Raw genomic sequence first — 16,475 nt, 5'->3', positions numbered from 1 at the left:
ATAAAGTATATAATTTTTTTCCCATCTAGCTCCTGACAACTGGAAATACGTTGAGATTAATCTATGTTGTATATACCAATAGTATTCTATCGTTATCCCTTCACCAAAATTTGTTTATTCACCAGTTGACTGATGTTCTGATTTGGGATATTAAGATGAATGTTGTTATGAACACTTGCATCTGAATTTTGTGTTAACATGTTTTTATTTGTTTTAGGTTGAACTAGTAGGTTATATGGTAAATACATTTTAAACTTAATAAGAAACAAATTATTTTCCAAAACTGTAGTACCATTTAGAACTTCTCCAACAATGAATGAATGTTCTAGATGTTCCACATACTTTCTAATAATTAGTATCGTCATTCTTTTAAATTTTACCTATGCTTCTGTGTGTGTAAAGGTATCTCCTTGAGTTTTTAATTTGCATTTCATGAAGCCTACTGATCTTGAGAAGTGTTAATGTGCTTATTAACTGTTCTTTTTATACTAAATTGACTTCAAAATTTTTTGCCCTCTTTTTATTGAGATTTTTGTCTCATTCAATTTTAAGAGTTATTTGTATACTTCTGTGGCCAGATGATTGGCTAGATGTTTTACAAATTTTCTGCCTCCAAGTGTGTACCTTGCCTTTTCATTTTACCAACGTTTTAATTAAAAAAAATATTATTGATTGATTTTAATTTAAAAAAATATTATTGATTTTAATTTTACCAACATTTTAATTAAAAAAAATATTGATTGATACATTCATTCATTCATGCTTGTTGTAGGTTAGGGGTCAGTGTTGGCTGACAGTCTGCACATGTCTTTTGTTCACTGCCTTTTTGTATCTTATTTTCTTATTCCTCGGAATATTAAGCATCCATACTCGGAACTCTAGTAGACATCTTGTGACTGTGCACAAATAAGCATAGAATAAGGGTGACTGTGAAGAAAGAGTCTGGGTTCTTAATGACACTAAAGTTCTTTAGTTCTAGCCCTGGACCATCACCTTTATGTTTCTTTTTATGTGGTGAAATTAAAACCACTAATTTTTTCAAGCTATACTTTTTCAGATCCCATTGACAGAAGTTAAAAGCAATTCCTCGCTTATGTAGTAGGAAAAGTTTTTATTTTAATTATAATTTATAAAATACATTTCTTTTTGAAAAAATTACAATTAACATTCTCTTGACAAAATATTACCTTACGTTAGTAGTGGAAACTACTTTTATCAGATATTTATTGGATATTTAAATATTGAAAATTAAATATTGAAAAAAATTTCATATACTAGTGAACTAGTGATGTTTGTGGTAAATCAGTATCAATAAAGTACAGAAATATACATTTTGGGGTTCCCTATATCAATTGTGGTAGTTGTAATAAAATTATATACATTGGTAAAACTCTTTAAATATACACTCAAATAGAAACAGTGAATTGAATTGCATACGATTTATACCTCTATTGAGCTGCTTTAAAAATCTCATGTGACTTTTATGAAGGACTTAACATTGAGTCACTTATTCATATAAATGAATTCTAGATACCACAAATATGAAAATCTATTGGCTGAAAGAGAAATTTACCAAATGCCACTTAATGTTTTTTACATGATAAAGTAAATATTTGCCAAACATAAGGAGTATGTGAAAGTTTTGAAACTTCAACTTTGATTGTGCCTATTTTAATGACTTACTATTGTGAATATTTCTGTCTTTTTTTGTAGAACAAACTAAGCTCATTTAAGGTCGATGGTGCAACTGTCAGCTGTGAATTTGTTAACTTCATTATTCTTTCATATCCTCTGTGAGGACAATCTCAGTTTATATTGTATCATTCAATTGAACTTTGTCCAAGAAGTTACCTTTATTTATCTTGAAAATTGTTTTCTATTGCTGTAATATATACACACTGCAATGTTTTGGTTTCGGATTGTTGGGATGGTTAGTTTTGAAATTCGTGAAAGGACAATAAAATTCAGATAAGTATAATAATATTATCATTATTATTTATTTTGTTTCAGCTAGTCATACTTCACTGCAGCATATTTATTCTGGAAATTACCAGAGATGCTATATATGCCAAATCGGCATGTACTCTAAAATGTATTTAACTAGGATGTTGCTACTGGAGCCAGTAACAGATTTCCTTTAGGGTTAAGAGGGCTGCACTGATATCTGACAGACGTGTGTAGTGATTCTTCATATTCCAATCAGTATTTGATGCTTTTGAACTTAATGAGTATATGCCTGCATGCACTGCTTTTTCTGAGACTTTAGAAAGAAAAAAAGAAAATAAAACCCCCAAACCTCACAAACAAGAACACTATGCATTTTTATCAGCTTGCTTAGAGAAACAGTCTGACACACTTTATTTTCATTTTGCGTCTGTCAAGGTAAAGTACATGCTCCAGGGTGAGAAAAGAAACAGGGAACAGATATTTCCCTGAATTGATAGACATGACATTTGTGCAACTAGGTAGATAGAATGATTCACAGAAATGGACTAAGAAGGAAGAAAGGTGAAATGAAAAGCTGGAACTAATGTTATCAACCCAATCTGTTATCTGAGCTCACAAGTTAAATACAGTATTGCAATGTCAGCTTTTCTCCAGCAAAGTAGGACGCTATAAATATCCACTGCATGGAAGCAATATTTGACCTATAAAGAACCACCATCCCAAGAGTGCAGAAATTGGATAATGTTTGTCTGCAAAGTGGCAGACTTTGGAGTCTGAGCTGAACAGAGTAGTAAGTTCCATGTAAAGTGGCAATAAAATATGTTGTAAATTTTCAAGTTTGAATTGATATGTTTTATTCATTATACATTTTTAAGAACTACCAGATTTAACCCAGCATCCTGAGCACTGTCTTAACACAAACTGTGATATTTCAATTCCAAACTGTACTAAAATTCTAGTTGGATGGTGCAATTCTATAAAAATTATAATCCTAATTAATGAAAAGGCACTACTATTTCCTGTTTCAAAGCATGTGTTCATGCTTCAGTGCTAGTGACTTAGGAGTGTTTGGAATAACATAAAACACAATTTATAGAATATTTGTAAATTGATAGGCTATCTGTATTTGGGTTTTGTTTGTTTGTGTTTTGGGCAGGTCAGATATGCAAATGGTACAAATTAACCTAATATCTTCCCATTTGAAGAAAAATCTGTTGATTTTTTTGGATACAGAAACACTGTTTTTCACACTTTTCACAGAATATGATAACATTTGCATTAGGCAGCAGTCAAAGGGCAAAATATTTATTAAAATATTATTTACCATTTCTAAAACAATTCCTGCCAATTCTGTATTGGTAGCACTGTGACTGGTGCTCCTCTAACATTTGATTTTTTAATCTATTTTACTTCCATCCAACCTGAAAAAATTATATTTCAGCCATGTTCACTTTAACAAACATCCATTTTATCTGAAATTTATGTTTCATGAAATATATTTTATAATTAATGAAAATATTCAAAATTATTATTTCAAGATATGTCATAATTCTTCCATAGACAACAAGATAAACAGGTTAATATTGTGTTTTTTAATCTATGAAAGTGTTGTTATAGCTATAGCAAAAATAAATGATACAAGTTCTTCTTAATGCTAAAACTCAGAGAGAACAATAGTTCACATTTGGTGAATGCCTTTCCATGATTTTTATAATAAAATTTATAAAAATAAGTTTACTCTATTCATAATATATTCAAATTTGAACTGCTTTGATTGAAAATATAGTAAGAATCACTAAAAGAATCATTTTAATAGATATACTTTATTCTACATTAGGCATCATAATAGTTTAAATGCCTTGCTGTGGAACTAGACATTATGTATTTTTTCAACTACATAAATATTTCTATTATAAATTTTTCTTTGATTATTTATTATTCAATATAATTGCCTAGATGCTAAACATGTAAGTCTTAGGACAGATACTTTTTATAGATTGGGCAAAATAGAAAAAAATTGCCTGCTGTTTGTACTATTTTAAGCTTTACTAGCATTGGCTGAAAGTGCTCATATCTCCAAGTCCTTATCAGTATTGGGTACCATCATATTTTGTGGTAGATGGAGAAAAAATATTCTTTTCAATTTCATTTTAATGATTTTTAATAAACTTTCTAAAAATATAATAATTGGCTACATTCATATTTTCTCTAATGAGCTGTCTAACCAAACTCTGGTCCTCAGTACAATTTCACTTCTTAGAAAAGTTTCACTTAAGACAGCCCTACATTGAACTAGTTTCTCCAGCTATCCTTTATTAAAACTCTTATAATCTTCCCACATATCTCTTTTCATAATTTAATTAAATAATCATTTACATAATTGCTAATTATCTATCTTTACAATGGAGGGCAGAAACCATGCCTGCTTTGTCAACATTGTCCCAGTGCCTACAATATTCTATAATAAATGGTACTTGCTAAATATGTTTTTTGAATGTTTGGAGGGAATATTATTCTCATTTTAGAGAAAAAATAGTTAGCAAGGTTAAGTTTTCTAAAGTTTACATAGTTATTAAGATTGGGAACTAGAAATATACAGGAAATAGGAATATACAGGAACTAGGAATATACATATATTCCTGTATATATACAAAAAGTATAATTTATAAGAATGATAGCCTATATTTTCATTTTATACTCATTTAACTATAATTTGATTTCAGAAAAACATGGTAATCTTTGTTTTTCCTCCAATCCTCACCAATACCAACAATAGAGTCGCTCTTTAGTCACCCAAGAATTTACTGTTTAATCTTCAAATGTTTCCTTTTCTCACTTGGTTTATACTTCAAATACGATTTGAGATTTGTGATCTACCTTCACTGGTCCCACAAAAATAAAATTATTACTTTTAAACTCCTTTTCTACTTTTCTTTTTTTGTTTGTTTAATTCTTTAAAACATAGGCATCTTCCAATCCAATTTGTTCAGAGCAAATTAGGTTTTTAATAGGAGTGTTAAAAATCTAACACTTTAAATAAAGAAGTCTAAAAATAACAATAATTTAATAGGAAAAATATGTAAAATTAGAGATTATGCATTTCATTGCATGGATGAAAAACTATTAGCAAAGTGGGTCATAAAAACACAACTGAGTAAAATATGCTCAGGAGAAATTGATTTTGACAAGTTATGTTGGGAATTTTATGAGAATATTATCTTTGGCTTTAAAAATATTCCTGCCTTACTTATCACTTTGTTAATATATCAATTGTGAAATCACACAAGCAACCAAACTGTAATCATGAAAATATTTTTTTCTGTACATGATTTAAAAAGTATTTTCCATGTTCAGTCTTACAAGATTCTCGTTTTCAGTTCCAAAATTTACATTACCATAATTTTTTTTTCTGTTTCTATTTAAAAATAAGTATGAATCAGGGTGAAACCAGCAAAATGATTTTTTAAATTGCTTGGATATTCTTTTTTAACTTATGTCCATGAAAATTAATTTTTATTTTTAATTTCTCCCATCATTCTTCTCTCCATATTTGTTGCAATTAGAGCAGTATCATTTACTGCACTGTTACATTTATTTCATTATTCACTTAAATGCATAATATCTGACCTGAATGCTGGGTCCTAGATTTGTTCTCTTGATTAAGTTGTCCATTTTCAATCATTAAAGTGAGTTCTTTGCAAATGGTGCAGCTCAGGTCATCCCAGTCATCTCTTAGACCCATCTGGATTTTCCCCAAGCAATTTAACTTGCCGTGGGGAAAAATGTCTAAGAATAGAGCTGACTGTTCTCACTTTGAATTGACGACCAAAGAGCTCAAACGGGTATAATCACTGTCTGGAAATCCTTCTATATTTTCAACTGTCCCAAGTAATTATTTCATATCTTTTTTCTTTCACCTAAAACTGTCAAAAAGCACTTCCATAAGGACGGAAATGAAAGCTATTAAGAACTGCCACATTTCGTATCTACCAAATCAAGCTAACACCACTGTATCCATCTTCAATGTTTTCCGCATTGATATAATGAAAGCAGCAACACTGAATACTTGGTGTTCTCTCTTGTCTTCTCAAGGATTTTGCTCCTGTGATTGTTCTCCCTTCTATTTATCATACCTATCAGCATAGTTTTACTATATACTTCTTTATGAGAAATATGCACTCACCATCACTCTGCTCCCCTCAGACTATCTTTATCTGCTCCCCTCTGTTTCACAGGAAAATCCTCCAAACTGTGCATACTCAGTGGCTCCACATTCATCACTTATTCCCTCACTAACCTTCTCTGATAAGGCAAATGTCTCCTCTCTACAGAAATTATCACTGTCAAGTTACCAAAGGTCATTTTTGTGCCAAATCCTTTTTATTAGTCAATTGAATACTGTAGAAATCCCTCTTTCCTTACCCACTGTCCCCTGAAGGCCATGATTAGCTCCTGGAGGCTGCCAAAACTTTTCCTTGAAAACCAAACTTACACATTTCCTCCCTAAAATCCCACTGGATGTCTAATAGCTTCTCAAAATTAAGAGTTGAAGAACAGAATCCATGGAATTTTTAGAAAACATTTTCCTACCCTAGATATTTCCATCTTGATTATAATATTGTATACACCAATAAACTCAAAATCTAAGTCTTCTTTGATTACTGTTATTTCTTTACCTAGTCATCTATTTCTTCATTAGGACTATTTGTTTTATCCTCGAAATACATCTCAAAGGTGACCCATTCTGCACATTCCCCCGAAGCTTAGTTAGTTAAGTCTCCACTGTTTCTGGCACTAACATCAACAACTGCCTCTGATAGGTTTCCTTGCCTCCATCTTGCTCTCATATAATCTATAGAAGTCACAGAGACCTTTATAAATCTAATTTATACTAACATTTGACAGACTCCAAGGCAAAAAATTAAATGCAACAAAAATGACTACTTTTAATGATAAAAGGTACAATTCACAAAGTAGGTAGACATTGTGAACCACTGTACACCTAACAACAAAGAAACAAATATATATAAAGCAGAAACCAGAAGAAATATAAGAAAAATATCTATAATCATAGTGAGAATTACTTAACATTTCCCTGAGACTATTTTGAGTGTTGAAAAAATAAATAAGAATGGAAACACCTTGAATAATATTAATAATTTTAATATAACAGATTTAGAATCTTATATTCTACACAAATATACTTAAAGCTTTGTCTCATACATTGCTTTTAAATGTCTATAGGACTTTAGAACAACTGGCTAAAAGACAAATATTACTAAATTTCAAAAAGTAGAATTCTTGTAAGATACATTTTTGACTATAATATATTAAAACTGGAAAGAAAAAAACTTATACGTGTGTGTGTGTATATATTTGGAATTACATATATATATAATTCTAAATAATTCTTGCAACAACTATAAAAAATTTTCTAGTAGTATACCAGAAGAATAATGTATCCTTTTGAAATATATTTTATTACAGGAAGGCAAAACTAGATACACATTAGGAAATGTATTAATACAATTTTTACATTAAAGGAAAAAAACAATATTCTAGAAGTTAAGAAGGAATTTAAGAGAGCCATTCCAAGTTAAGGGTCTTAATAAAATAGGAGTAGAATAAAACTTCTTTAACAGGAAAATAAATATCCATATAAAACGAAAAGAAACAGCATTTTTGCCATTAAAATAAAGAATAAGATAAGGATGCTCACTACTCTTAATAAACATTGTTCTGGAGGGTTTAATCAATGCAATAAGACAAATTTATAATAAGCAGAATTCATTATTTGCAGATGATATAATGTTTGCTTAGAAAATCCAAGAGAATTATCCAAAGGAACTATTAGAATTAACATAATTCAGTCAAGTCACCTGATAAAAGATAAATGTATAAAATAATAACTTTTTTATATGTTAACAATAACAAGTTAGAAAACGAAACGGAAAAATTGGAGTCACAAAATACCATTTCCTGAGTGATATTTTCCAGAATGTCTAGTACTAATTTCTTCTACATTTAAACTCCTGAAACATTTTATATCTATTTTGTTTATACTACTTAGCAATTATTTATTATGCATTTAATTATTAGTGCACAGGAATATTACACCTACTGTTATAAACCCCACTGCAAAATATATCTCTGATTTATAATTCTATACCCCTGTGGTCCCTAATATGACAATTTCTATATTATGAACTTATTATTAGCAAAATAATGGATAGGAATCAAACACATATATATTGGAGAAATAATTTATGTTCTATGTTTTCCAAATTAGATCCGTGATGGTGATGCATAAACACTTAATTTTGTTTCTCTCCTCAGGTGATCATACACATTTTTAAAAATTTAAAGTTTATTTGAAAAAGTAGAGATTATGACACATTTTACATATTATACAATCACATAATATAAAATTAACAATATATATTTTTTCTTCTATGCCAATTTTGTTTTGTCTTATTGTTTGTCTTTAATTTCTAATTGTCTTGTTTTTGAGTTAAGTGTAGCAATTCTCTATGGCCACTGTCTAAATTTTGTAAAAAAAAAAAAAACAATCTCTCATCAAGCGTGGCCATGGTTTATCAGGAATTTTACATTTATTTAGTAAAATGAAAGTTCCAAGGATGTCAAAGTAGTTTAAATATTTCAATACTAAGATCAGTGTTGTTTTTGGGTTTGGGTTTTTTTGTTTTTTCGGTATTATTGAGTAACAACTAGATACAGGTAATTTTAATATTGATATAATATAGATATAGATGTATAGCTATTTATATAGGTACATATGTACTTATATATATGTATTTATAAAGAATGTACATATATATATATATATATAGAGAGAGAGAGAGAGAGAGAGAGAGAGAGCTCTATAGATGTAGATACAGATATACTTTTTCCTAATACACATGATAAGAACATGCAAGGCATTTTTTTTTTTCCTTTTACGTATCATCATTGAAGAGTTTAATCTCCTTGGTTAAGATTACTAAGAAAATAAATGTAGAGCCAGTATCAAACGCTGGTTTGTGTGGTTCCACACGTCTTGCTTGTGATCTGCTGCCTCTGGACACTCTTTTTCTCGCAGGAAGGTAAATTGTCTATGTTGAGGATACCATCCATATTTTCATCCTGTCTCATCAGTATCCATTAATTTTCTTATTGTCATCCAGTAAGTTCTCAAATGACATGAGGTAGGTGAAAGGTATAGTAAATCATTTAGGAAAGAGTTAGCAAATGTAGGTGTATGTATGTGTGTACATGTGCATACGCACACACATTAATGGTGGCAGTTTGACAGGGTTCATTTGCTGCAGAAGATGACCCACAGGACTAAAATGACAAGTTTTACAAATCCTGCGTTAACAGGAAAATGATACCATATAGCAAAGATTACAGAAATAATCACAATTCAAAGGCTAGCTCATAGATGAGGTTCAAATAATGTGCATACAATCTCCAATCATCCTTCCTCTGCAGGGGAACCATGATCTGCTTTCTTTTGGGGGTCAGGAATCACTGTCTTGTGCATGGAGTACCATGGAATCAGGAAGTCCACAATAGAGTATAAGCTCAGACTTACACCCTGCAGGTCACATAGGCTTAATTTTTCTATGTAACCTACTGCAATGGCAGCGCCCTCTTGTGGGTCTCACTGAGACCACATGCGAGTCATTTATCTCCACTGTGAATAAACTATGCTGCTAAGCTTAAACTGGTTTTTAAGCTCTTTATACGGCAACAGTATTAATCGGTAAACCTATGCCTTGACTAGGGGTTAGTGTCATACAGATACATGCCTCACTTCAGTAAAATGGCTCAGGACAATTCCAGACCTGCCAGAATTGGCAATCACAGTATTATATATTTTAATAATCAGAAAGCATTTTATACACTTTTTAGTTGACACTGTGAAGTGAACCTGAGTGTATAAAACTTACACTTTCTGATAGACCCTAACATATTAGTCTGTTTCAGTCTCTAAGACTTGACATGTCCAGGAATCATGAAATTTTTATATGTGATTTCTCATTTTAATTTTTACACGTATTTTCATAGAAATTATCTAGTCTTCAACTTTTTGTCAGAAAGACATTTTCTTTTTTTAATTTTTATATGAAATGTTACTTGATACTTCATTATATAGAATAGATTAAAAAATGAACTTATCTATTTGGGGAAGAGGTAAAGAGATTTTTTACCCCTACTTCCTCCACATTTCCCATCCCTTAATGGTCCCTGAATACCATCAAGTAAGACTCCATGAAGCACAGCTTGAAAATAGCTGCTCTAATCCATTCCTATTGTACAGAATGTGAAACTGAGACTCACTGAGGTCAACTTTTATTTGCAAAGAAGTATTGCTCGTTAAGTGGCAATAAGAACGAGATTTTCTATCTTGCTTCCCAGTATTCTTTGCAAATTGAAGTATCAACAGCTGTCCAGTTGACATGTAGATAATATTTTCTTAGAAATAATAATCATTTATAGATCAAAATTAATAGGTGATTATTTTTAAAGAACATTAAGCAGATTAAATATGCTCCCACAAGTATATTTGATCTGTTAATTTGCATAGTTAATCTCCTCTTTATTCAGTCAAAAATAAATACATATTCAGCTTGTGGAAAAGTACCATAAGCTTAAATAATTAATATTGAATACAAATTACTAATTATTTGAATAATTAATTTCTAATATGTAGCACCACCATCTTTTATTGATTTTAATATCTATGTGTTAGTCTCCTTTTACTGTCTCTGCTTAATGCTTCTTAACATTGTGTCTATTTCATTGGCTATTTTTTCTTTCATAGGTATACATAAAATAATGTTGTTATCTTAGAATGGTTGATAACTTAGTTTCATGAAATACATACATCTTTTAGAAGGAGTTTCCAGTGTTAGTTAGGTCAGCATGTTAATTGTGCTTGACAGTTGAGTCACAGGTTGAACTTTACCTAAAATTCACTTAGCTTCACTCAGAAAATAATGTTCTCTATGGCTTTTTGCTACACCCACTTTCTATTAATTCTAATACTATGATAAATTGAATTATTATTCATAATTATCTGGTTTCCCTCTCTGTAAGGCACAGAATAGTGTGTAATTTATTCTAGCATAATACACTTTAATCAACTTACACCTATAAAATGCTGCCAGAATTGTACAACCCTGACCATTGCCATGTGAATTGCAACAATTCCCGTTGAAATCAGATTTGGTCAAGTCGCTTGATAAGACAATAGAATGTGAATGGAAAAGACATACTTTAAGTGTCACTGAACTCTTTTTCCATTCCCTATCTTCCCTCTGCAACAACAATGTCATGGCCAGCTGAAGGTGGCTCCTTCATTCTGAGTCCTAGAATAAAAACTTTTGGAGCATGTTGGCTGTAAATTTGCAGCAAACATAAAACATAAGCAAGAAATAGCCTTATGAGATTTGGGGGGTGCTTGTTTCTACAGAAAATTTTAATAAAAATTGACTAATATAGGTACATTTAGTGAATATATATTTTTGCCTACCATGTACCAGGCATTTTTAGGATGTTGAAGTAGAGTTGTTAGCATGACAGGCAATCCCCTTCCTCCCCTTCATGAAGTTGACATTCTTGCAGGAGAAAACAAATAAACAAATAAACAAATAAAAAGATAATTTTGGAGAGTGGTAGGTACTACTGATGATATATAACAGTGGGTTTTTGGTCCTAGGTAATTCTAGGATTTGAATATGATTACCAGGAAGGCATGTCTAAGGAGTGTGAATTTTGAGCTGAAATATGAATAACAAGAAGAAAATAACAATATGAAGATCTGAGGGCACAAGTTTTCTAGGCAGAGTTTACAGAAAATCTGAAGTCTGGGAAGCAGGAATAGGGCATATTAGTGGAACAGAAAAAATGTCAGCAGGCATGGCATGTAGTGAATTAGGAAGGCAAAGACAGAAGATATATTTGGAGAAGTGACAGAGGCAAGTTACATCAAGACTTGATGGGCTCAAGAAGGAGTGTGCAGTCTATTCTTAGGTGAGTCTATAATAACCAACCCACACCTGTAACATGCTTTCAATATATAATATGTCAATTATATAACTGATAAAATATATCCTTATATTGTTAATTTTATTCCATTGAATTCTTGTTTCCTGACCTGTTTGTTATCTTTTACTTTCATTGTTACCTTTGGTCCTCATCCCTTAGCCTATGCCAATGATGGTGACCTGGAGATTCCTCCTATACTGGAATGCATATTTACACTTCTGATAGTATCCCTTTTTGTTACTTAACACTCCAGTTTAATGTAACCTCACCACCAGGGGCCTTCTCTAGTGCCAACATCTATGGTTAGCTAGCATGCCTAATGAATCTTTCCTCGTCTTCTGAGATATAAACACAAAAGATATTCTTTTCTCTTTAAATGTTGTCAATCTTATGATTTTACTCAGTAAGACATTCTTTCTCTAGAAGGTGGAGAATCAGAATCTAAGTTAGTTTGGGAATGGTTATTAAAAAAATAACTAGTAGGCATCAATCCTGTCTTCTGCATATGGTTATTATAAACTTACAATATTTTGTCTCTAGCCATTTCTTGAAAATGAAAAATCAATTTTCAGTTAGTTTGGGGCATAATAATAGCTAAAATTATGATAACAGTTAACCAATTAATTGCAAAAGAATAAGAAAAATCTCTTTATTCAATAGTACCTGATTTGGCCAAATGCAATACTGACCTACTCAAAACTAGACAAGAAATTATACATTTTCAAAGAACCTGATAAATTCCCAGAGTTAGAGAAATAGAATCTGAAAATATTATACAGACATTTTAATACCTGACAAGATATAATATGTATAACAATGATAATATGGAGAATTATTTTAACTGTCACACTGGTAAATCATTTACTTGACAAACCATTTTACATTACAAATATCAAATCAATGGCTTGATGAATATTATTTCTAGAGCATGTCTAAAAAACTGAATTGATTTAAAATTCATTAACAGAAAAACACTACATGGATATTTAGTAAGGTGGTATATAGATATGACAACATTTTCAAGTTGTATAGGGAAGATTAAATTTTTAGGAGTATTGCCAAGACATCTATTAAATGTTTTAGAATAATCTTAATCAAAAGTCATTTTACATATTTTAGTTATTTTAGATAGCCACAAAAAAGAGGCTACATTAGCTATAAATCTAACCATATAATCTTCTGAGTTCATTGCTGCTTGCTAACTTAGGTAAGTTCACAGTTTATAAGACGTTATGGTTTTTTATTGATTTTTTTTTTTTTTTTTGGTACACGGGCCTCTCACTCTTGTGGCCTCTCCCGTTGCGGACCATAGGCGCCGGACGCGCAGGCTCAGTGGCCATGGCTCAAGGGGCTAGCCGCTCCGCGGCACGTGGGATCTTCCCGGAACGGGGCACGAACCCGTGTCCCCTGTGGCAGGCGGACTCTCAACCACTGTGCCACCAGGAAAGCCCCTTTATTGATGTTTTAATGCAATCTTTATATTATCAACAAATGTTGATTTCAAGACCAGTCTTCAAATTACTTCTCTTTCCCCCAGTCTTGACTTTAAATAATCACAGAAATAAAATTCAGGACATACATTTAAATCTATTGTATCTTGAACATAGTGCTTCTTTCATGTAACCATAGAAAAAGGGTTTGTCATACGTGAAATCAGATAAACTATTTTGACCAGCAAAAGGCATATTCTTTAAAAACCTATCCTGAAACCATTTTGTTCTAGTCTTTTGTTTATATTACTTTATAAAGAAGGCAGGAGTGGTTTGGCTAAAGTTCTCAAGCAAGTGTTTAGTGAGATATTGCAGTTATAATAGCTAAGTGTTTTGCAGTGTTATTTTTTGTTTGTTCTTAAGGAATATAATCTTATTTATGTCCATGTGTTTTATTCAAATCCCACTCTTTGGAACACCTGTAGTATAATCACCTGTGGTGATGTTTAAAATGCAGTTTTATGAATCACTCCTCATCTGCTAAACCAAAATTTCTATGGTGAGGTCCTAAGAATCTTAACAATTTCCTCTAAATTACATTGAAAATGAAGTTTGAGAATCAGGAGCACCTACAGGATATTCTAATTAGAGAGCATTGTAATGATAGTTGATAGCATGCTTCTCATTCTTTTTTCTTTAAGTTACCACTTATATAGAACAACACAATTTGCAGATGTTTATGTACATATTCAGATGTATTTTCTATATGAAGCTTTGCCACTCCTACTGTTTCCATTGGTCAACTTTGTTTTCTCATTATCAACGTTATTTTCTCATTGTATTAGTCAGGGCCCAATGTGAAACAGATGGCACAAACAAATTTGAATAACTAAGACTTTATTCACAAAAAACAATTTCAAAATTTGGGAGGTATATGGGGGAACCATAATGAATAGTGCTCAGATTTGAGGTTAGTATCAATACAACTATCATCACCTCTAGCTCCAAATAGTAGAGATGAGGAAGAGACTTAGAATTCCAAAAGAAAGGAGAATTCTGTAGAACAGGTCATTATGGGAGAAACAGCACCCTTCTGTGAAGGGATACGGCAAGCACAGGGTAGACTCACAGTGTGGGAAACAGGGAACTGCATACCTTGACCTCTCTCTCCTCAAACTCTCCAGTCCTCCTTTATGATTTCTCATTGGTTAAAGCCAACAGGAAGGCAAGGGACATATGAACTAACTCTTAGATGTGATTCTGGAGTGGCTCTGGAAGGATGCAAAATATATCCAGCATACTTAGTTTCAAAATATGCATATATCATTGCTTTATACTGCTGAGTTGTTTTGTGATGATAATATACCTGAAATAGTGTATTATGTGAAGTGATTTGTAGCTAATACAGTGCTGCTGTAATTTGCATGTATTTGTATTTAAATGCACATTTATGTCAATACATTTTGTGTATATGTGACCATATATGAAAAAAACAAGACTAAAAAGAGAAAAAAAATTTCCTCTCACTGTTGACACTACTTTTTCATTGTAGTATTCCTGGTTTGCCATGCTTTATTCTCATAATCTCTGGTTTAACTTTTCTTACTGCATTTACCTCCTTTGGTGAATTGCAAACTTCATACCCCTTCTAATTATTTTTTCTTCTCCACAATCATGTATATTCAAAATATATGGTGTATATATTACACATTGTTTTTGTTTCTGATTTACATAAATACACATGCATACACATGGAGTAAATATGTATCCATGTTGCTGCTTTGGCATTCTAATTTATTTCTAATGTAAATATCACCTAATAAACAAATTGGTAATAATTTCCAATGACATTTAATATTTGCTGAATATTTTACAGCTTAATATAAACACATTTCAATTTTTTTGCTTTTTAAGTAAATTGAAAGACTGCACAATTAATTTTTCACAGAGATTTTATCTCAACAATTATTCCTTTCTTTTATCGGTACTGTTTGTTCACAGGATGCTTAACATAATTTACCTAATCCAAATTTACCTCCCTATTTTATTTAAAATGTTATGATTCTTGTTTCCCCATCAGTTGAAGCAGGAACCTAGGGAATGTTGGCTTTAACACTAGCAAGCATAATCAATTTTTCAATTTCTCCAGAGAACCAGTATTTTCCTTAGATCTTTGCTACTTGCTCCTGGCTTATGAATAGATCATCACTGCCACTTTTCTGACAACTAATTCACCTAGCTGTAAGATGTAGCTTTACCAAGGAAACAACAATGTCATTTTAAATCTAGGCATGGTGTAAATTCAGCTATTTTGCACTCTTACCAGTCCCCAAAGTCTAAGTGCTTAAGTTGTTAGAGAAACAAAAGAAAGAGTAAGGAAGAAATCTGAAATATCCCTCCCAGGAGATGTATAAACATAGCACAGAAGTACAACTATCTCTGGTGTAGGTATATTCATGCTTGGAAATATAGCTTCTTATTTTCACTCTCTTTAAGAAAGTAGTTTTTCTGGTCAATTGTTTAGAATATTTTTTAAAGTAATGATAATTTAAGAGGGAGGTATTTATAAAGAACCAGTATTTAAATCATAAATATTGAAAACCTTATGAAGTTATAGCATATTTGCTTGATCAGTCTTGGGATAGTAGTGGTAAATTCAAATGTCTTTTTAGAACTTAGAGATCACTCAGAGGTAAGCACATCATAACCATTTAATTTCTATTCTGTCTACTTTTTAGGTATTGATTATTTTGTATGTGAATTAACCTTGAGCTATGTTCAGATTTCTCATAAGAAAAGTTTTAAAATAGTTTTGAAACTCAGTATTATCAGGTAGTACTCAAAATGCACTGTGAGATCCATTTTCAAACTTCTCTTTCCACTCTCAAAACAACAATAAATAGTGGAGAGGCTATGCATGTGTGAGGGTATATGGGATATCTCTGTATCTTCCTTTCAATTTTGCTGTGAACTTAAAACTGTTCTAAAAAACAAAGTCACGTACACACTGCTATATTTATTTATTTATTGTATGGAAAATGGGAA

At 31.4% G+C, this 16,475-nt stretch overlaps 1 long non-coding RNA gene across 1 annotated transcript in view; it reads right to left on the bottom strand.

Annotated features, from left to right (window-relative positions):
* LOC132530417 (uncharacterized) overlaps window positions 1–5,681 on the bottom strand; it is a 425,095-nt gene extending 419,414 nt beyond the window's left edge. The window contains exon 1 of the long non-coding RNA XR_009543797.1: window positions 5,575–5,681. This is a non-coding gene — a long non-coding RNA (uncharacterized LOC132530417). The remainder of the gene's footprint in view (window positions 1–5,574) is intronic.
* Between the last annotated feature and the right edge of the window lie 10,794 nt (window positions 5,682–16,475).

Source organism: Lagenorhynchus albirostris, chromosome 1 (assembly GCF_949774975.1).
Source record: "Lagenorhynchus albirostris chromosome 1, mLagAlb1.1, whole genome shotgun sequence".
Lineage (NCBI taxonomy): Eukaryota > Metazoa > Chordata > Mammalia > Artiodactyla > Delphinidae > Lagenorhynchus > Lagenorhynchus albirostris.
Note: the sequence above shows the minus strand (reverse complement) of the source record. Positions and strands in the feature narration are given on the sequence as shown.